At 39.3% G+C, this 6,161-nt stretch overlaps 1 long non-coding RNA gene across 1 annotated transcript; it reads left to right on the plus strand.

Annotated features, from left to right (window-relative positions):
- Window positions 1–5,141: 5,141 nt before the first annotated feature.
- LOC149262877 (uncharacterized) lies at window positions 5,142–5,895 on the plus strand. Its single transcript, XR_016249589.1, has 3 exons — window positions 5,142–5,394; window positions 5,548–5,646; window positions 5,792–5,895. It is a non-coding gene; the product is annotated as an uncharacterized LOC149262877 (long non-coding RNA).
- The last annotated feature ends 266 nt before the right edge of the window (window positions 5,896–6,161 follow it).

Raw genomic sequence — 6,161 nt, forward strand, 5'->3', positions numbered from 1 at the left:
AGTTTTGGCAGCGGTGGATGTTATGACATAAGTCTGAAATGCAGGTGCAGATGGAGATGGGATTCTCCGACTCGTACATGCGTGTTATTGCTTACTTTTATCGTTTTCCTGGCATCATTTCTAATTTTTAAGGCTTTGGGGATGTTCTTTGCTGCGCTTACATTCTTTTCTTTCGAGAAACCTGCTATGAGCCCTTTTGGTTGTCGAGAGGATAAAGAAGGATCATTGTCTATCGGAGTTTATCGTGGAAGAAATCCATTTGCACTGCATCCTATTTAGGAGGAAGGAATTTCGAATGGCAGAAGCTCAGCCTAGCCTGTTGCTAATTCTGTATTTACATGTGCATCAGCTTCTGATAGCAGTCACTCGAACAATTTTGTTGCAGACCCTTTTCTCTATATTCAGGGAGATGTTCTATACCTGTTCTTTGAGACAAAGAATGCTTTAACAATATATACATGATGCCCGAGAGTAGTCAGAAAGGGAATCTTCGTTTTTACCGGGCATTGGATTTTCCCCTGGAGTGGAGACTTAGAAAGGTGCTTCTTAAGAAGCCACTTGTAGACACTTTCTTGATTCACTATAATAAAAATTACTGGCTTTTTTGGATCAGATGTCAGTCGGTTTGGTGCAAATAAAATGGAGAGCTGGAAATCTGGTATGCTAATTCACCTCTTGGCCCATCGAAACAACATAAGGGCAATCCTGTGTATAATTTTGATAAAAGCTTAGGTGCAGGGAATGCTGGAAGGCCTGTTGTGTATGATGAACATCTCTATCGCATGGGTCAAGATTGTGGTGACACTTATGGGCATCGTATATGAGCATTTAAAGTAGAAGTGATCACCAAGGAAAAGTACAGAGAAGCAGATTTATAATCAACAAATGATAGGCTAATATCTTGAAAGCTTGGGAAAGCAGAGTCTCTTGGGAGTCATTTTCTTTATGGAGGTGGTGCGCTATGATGGTGCTGGTTTCTTGAACCAGAACAAAAGATATATGCATGTGGTAATGATAAAGACTTTGTTGACTCCCAATTTAATTTGGCATTAGCAACAGATAATGATGTAATGTCATGTGAATCAACTAAAGATGCAGAGTAATTTCCTATTGAGGATGGCATGGTGGAGGGACTTGCAGATTCCACATCAGAATTAAGGTCATTTGAACACCAGCACTTAAAGGAACACAGTGATACATGCAAATGAAGCTGCATAGATGAACATTGGAAATGCAGGGGGCTTTATCTGTAATACTTTGTTTACTGAAATGCAGGGGTGGTTGCACAGGAAAGAGACTTGAATGTTTTCGGTTCATTAATATCTTCAGTTTCCTGGTGTTGAAGGTTTTGCTTTCTATGTTTGTTGCAAGACTTTAAATTATACAGCGGGTAGCCTTGTAAAGGTTTTGTAAGGTGTTCTAACCTAATTGATCTGGAATGTATTCCATATCAATAGTGTTTGTTAAAGACTATGAGCACATCTTGCAGAGGCACATTTATGCCTTGTTTAGTGATCTTTGGAAAATGGGTTCTGTAAGAATAAGGATTCCCACTTAAAGCTGATGTGCTCGATTCAGATTATAGAATGTGCCATTGTTTTGTGCACTTAAGGAATCAGAAATGGAAACAATTTCAGATGGCAGAGCCAAACATGAGTTTGATTCAGAGTTCAATTCAACACATAAGGAAGCAGGTATTGAAACAACAGGACAATTACATGAGAAGGATGGTCAGTGTTCGGACCTTGCTGATGTTGAAGCTACACACTGGCAATCATTTAGCTATGAGAGGAAGACTGTGTTTTTTTTTTAAATCACACAGCAGTTTCGTAGCGCGCTACGAAACTGCTGTAGGTGATGTTTTCAATGCAGAATAAACAGTTTGACCGGGAATGTTAGAAGAGAGACACCTGTACATCAATACAGCCTACAGCTCATCTGGAGACATGGTGTTAGGTAGCAGCGTTCCATACTTTGAGCTATTAAAGATTTGGGAACATGCTGCTACATTTTCGGAGAATGGAAGACAGGGGCCGTGAAAATAGGGTACTCATCTTTAATAATTAATGAGCCATCTACACAGCTAGCACCCGAGGTCAGCTTGTTCAGTGAATGTTCCTCCAACACATCTCAGCCTAACTGAAGGAGGACAGCTGTCAAGGATCCAAGAAGAATCATGTTACGAGGAGAATGGAATTAGTGTTTTAGTTTGATTAGGATTTTGTGTAATTACAGCTCAGCATTTTTGTAATTAATGAATTAGTTAAATAGCATATAGGAGTAGTTAATAGAGCCTTTGAGCTCGCTCTAGAGAGGGAAGAATGTATTCCTATAAATGGATCAGAGGAGGATGTAATAGGGGTTGGATGTTTTTGAAGAAGACTGTTTTGGTTTATGTATAGCAGATTTCAGTAATACAAACAACTGTTGTTTCTTCTCAAGATTCTCAATAGATTTTATTGTTCAAATGTATGGTGGTTTTTTCTCTTAGTGTTCTTTTACAGTCTTGTTACAGCATAATCACTCAGAATTCATGTTTAATGCTCTGACTTCCTGTATGCTTTGCAAACTGTGTTCTATGTAAAGTATGTTTGAACATCTGATGTAAAGAGCCTTGATTTCTATGAAAGGATAGTGTTATTGTTTACTGAGATATTAGTGACTCCATAAGCCCAATGGGAAGCAATTCTGTCCAACCAGTACATTTTTCATGTGTCTTGTAAGAGTTAGCCATCTTGTTCAATATCAATAACCTATGAGAGAACCCTCTCAGACTAAGGAGGCTAAGCCTTAGTTAAGAGCCTGGTTTGAAACAGTTACACAGAGTCTTGCTGATTGGCAGCCTTCAGTACCTGATTTTGTGATAACATTTTGGTGCGTCTGCCGGGAGCCTGATGATTACTCATTCTCGAAGTTTTAAGATTGGATTTCTGAAGGTAGCAGGAGTTCAAAGTGGTTTTCGAGGCTGCAAACCTACCTTGGCGACTCCATTGTTGAAGAATTCAAAGTTTATACATTCATGGTGATTCCACTGGAGTTATGAAGGACCCAGAAGCTGCCATTCTTAGTTCAAGGTATGCATGCATAGATTTCTCAGGAATTCATGGTTTCCCAAATCATTTTCCCAAGGATGCATATTTTCTAAGGAATGGTCCCAAATTCAACGGAGAAGATTTGAGTTTAACCTTGAAGCATATATCAGATTTTTGTGAATTTTTAGAGCTTCTTAGAGTTAAACATGAGGATGTTTGTATAAGGTTATTCTATGATTCACTTCAAGGGAAATGCAAACAATGGGTTGAAAGCTTTCCTGTCAAATCCATTAAGTCATTTCAAGACTTTTGGCTCATGTTTTTGGAGGAATGGATAGATAGGTCAGAGTTGGTGGCAGACTCTCCCTCAGTTGTAGATTTTAAGCAATGGAATAATGATTATAGCAAAGAAGAAACAAATGAAGATTTTTCTTTGTCCTTGTCCTCATATCTAAAATCCTTTGACTACAAGGCAGAGGATAAGATGAAATTTTTTGATGAATTTGTCAAAGACATTGAGAAAGAAATTGAAGGTTTAGAAGGAAAAATTTAGGCATACAGTTTTCATGATTATGATCATTATTCTCAGAAGTTTTCTATGGCAGAACGCAAGGAGACTATGCTGGTTCCTTTCTCTTTCACGATTGAGGAACTGAACACTGTGGTTGAAGATCAGTTTGCACAACTGGAAAGTTACAAGGAAAAACAAGCTGATCATGTATTTTGGGATCCTGTAGCTGATTACATGGAAGAGTTTTACTCTCCAGTATTTCAATTTTTCAAAGAAGATCAGAGACAATTTCAGTGGCAGCGGTCATCACACTATCATATTGGCTCTGAACTCCAATGCAGTCAAAGAAATCAAATATCAGATAAAACAGAGGATTGGCTACATTGGAAATTTCATATTGATTGAGCAAAGAGAAATTGAAAATTGTTAGGGTAGGTAGGTATAGGTAAATGCAAATAAGCTCAAGGTCAACTGAGCATTTTTCATTAGAAGTAGCTTTCCTTCTCCTACAGTCATGCTGGTCAAGAAAATTTCTGTTGGTCAAATAAAATCTATAAGGCACTGGAACTGCAGGTTCTTAGTGCACCACAAGGGCACACTATCCCAAGTGGAGCCGCTGTTATCACTGAAAAGTCTGTTGTAAAAAATTTTTTAGCCTAGCTTAAAAACAGGGTGTTTTCGCAGCGCATAAATCCGTTAACAGTTTCGCAGTGCCATCTGTTTTAGTGATTTCGTAGCGAAAACACTGACCTTGCATTGGATGCGCTGCAAAATTGGGAAATGACAGATATTTAAGGTGAATTGATAGAAACACTGCAGGAAACGAGGTTTATCAAACTGTTATATGTGGGCCTTTACTCCATTGAAGGAAGGGGATGATATGACTTGCCGTTGTTTGCATATGCTTTGAAGGGGAACATTCGAGTGGTAGTTTTACTTTGCGCTCACAGCATTTGCTCCATACAAGGTAAGATTAGGACCATTTCAAACACATGATAACATCAACTTGCAGGAAACAAGCATTTAATCATCAAATCTCAAGCTATTTGGCCAAATGGTTTCAGTTCAAACTGATGAGTCAGGCCTTGATGTTAATGTTAAAGAAGCTTTCCTAGAGTTTACATCTCATAAGAATGAAAGTCACTCATTAGATGGTTAAATTTATGAGAATTCAAAGTTGGAAAAGATGAAAGGATCATTGCATAATGTTGGTGTGAAGGCTAAAATGAAAATAGTTAAATCTGAGAATGTCACGGGAGTTTCCTTTGCAGCTTCCAATTGTTTGATGACAAATTGATGCACTGGAGAGGATTCATTGTATTTGGGGTTTATTCATCTCAAGATTGGGTTGTGTGCATTAGAGGCAAGCTTCCAACAGACGATGCACGTTTGTCGAAGGCCGCAAAAAACTGTTGACTCTTGGAACTCGTAAGCTGTATTGTGTTGAGAGGATTTGTTGAAACATACATCCACCGCCTCCATCATCATCATAATAGACCCCAGCATTTCATTTACCTGTCGACGGTTCGAATCCCCTCCGGAGGCGCAATTGCTTTTTCCGCAGAGCTTCTGTCTGGCCGCTGCCAAGAGATCCGACGTTGATTTAAAAATCCAAGGATAAGGATGGGGCTTTGACGGCTTTTCAAGTAGCTTTTGATCGGTGTGAGAACGAGTATCAGGTTTTCCTTCTGAAAGTTAGAGATCGACTACCAGAATCCAAAACTCAGTCATCAAATAACCCAAGTTATAATATTTGGCTCTGGCATAGCTGCTTTTTGTCTGAACTTTTCGATCTTCTATGTTATTTGCTCGACAACCGCCGTTACTTTCAATGTTGCAGGGAATATGAAGGTGGCAGTTGCAAATTTTGGTATTATGGCTTATATTTCGCAATCCAATATCCTTCTTAAATGCAGTAGGGTGTGCGATTTCCCTTTTAGGTTGCACTTTCTATGGATATGTGAGACATGTTTTGACACCCATTAAGTTACCGTGAAAGCCCAGATGGAGTTCTCTTGAATTGAACGGATTACCGCAGATGGGTATTTTATTGGTCCACGAAGTTCGCAGGGTTTTATGCTTAACAGAGATCCAGTTTTTATGGTGTTGATCGTGCTCTCCCCGGTTAAATAGAGAAACCCAACTCATTTCTTTGGCACCTACGTTTCTTCCATTTTTGCATTATGGTTAAATATTGTTGGCTAAATCGTTTTTGGGGATAAGCTTTCCTGCATATAATTCTTCACAGGTTAAGGTCTGTTCAGATACAGTTTTGGAGACATGCGCCGGATGTGATAGCCAGAGAGGATATGGGGGAGAAGGGATTGAAGCATTCGGTACCGAGCAGTTTGGGCAGCGGTGGATGTTATGACATAAGTCTGAAATGCAGGTGCAGATGGAGATGGGATTCTCCGGCTCGTACATGCGTGTTATTGCTTACTTTTATCGTTTTCCTGGCATCGTTTCTAATTTTTAAGGCTTTGGGGATGTTCTTTGCTGCGCTTACATTCTTTTCTTTCGAGAAACCTGCTGTGAGCCCTTTTGGTTGTCGAGAGGATAAAGAAGGATCATTGTCTATCGGAGTTTATCGTGGAAGAAATCCATTTGCACTGCATCCT

The sequence above is a fragment of the Pinus tabuliformis genome, chromosome 6 (assembly GCF_031772625.1).
Source record: "Pinus tabuliformis cultivar Carrire ecotype Pingquan chromosome 6, CPIR1, whole genome shotgun sequence".
Lineage (NCBI taxonomy): Eukaryota > Viridiplantae > Streptophyta > Pinopsida > Pinales > Pinaceae > Pinus > Pinus tabuliformis.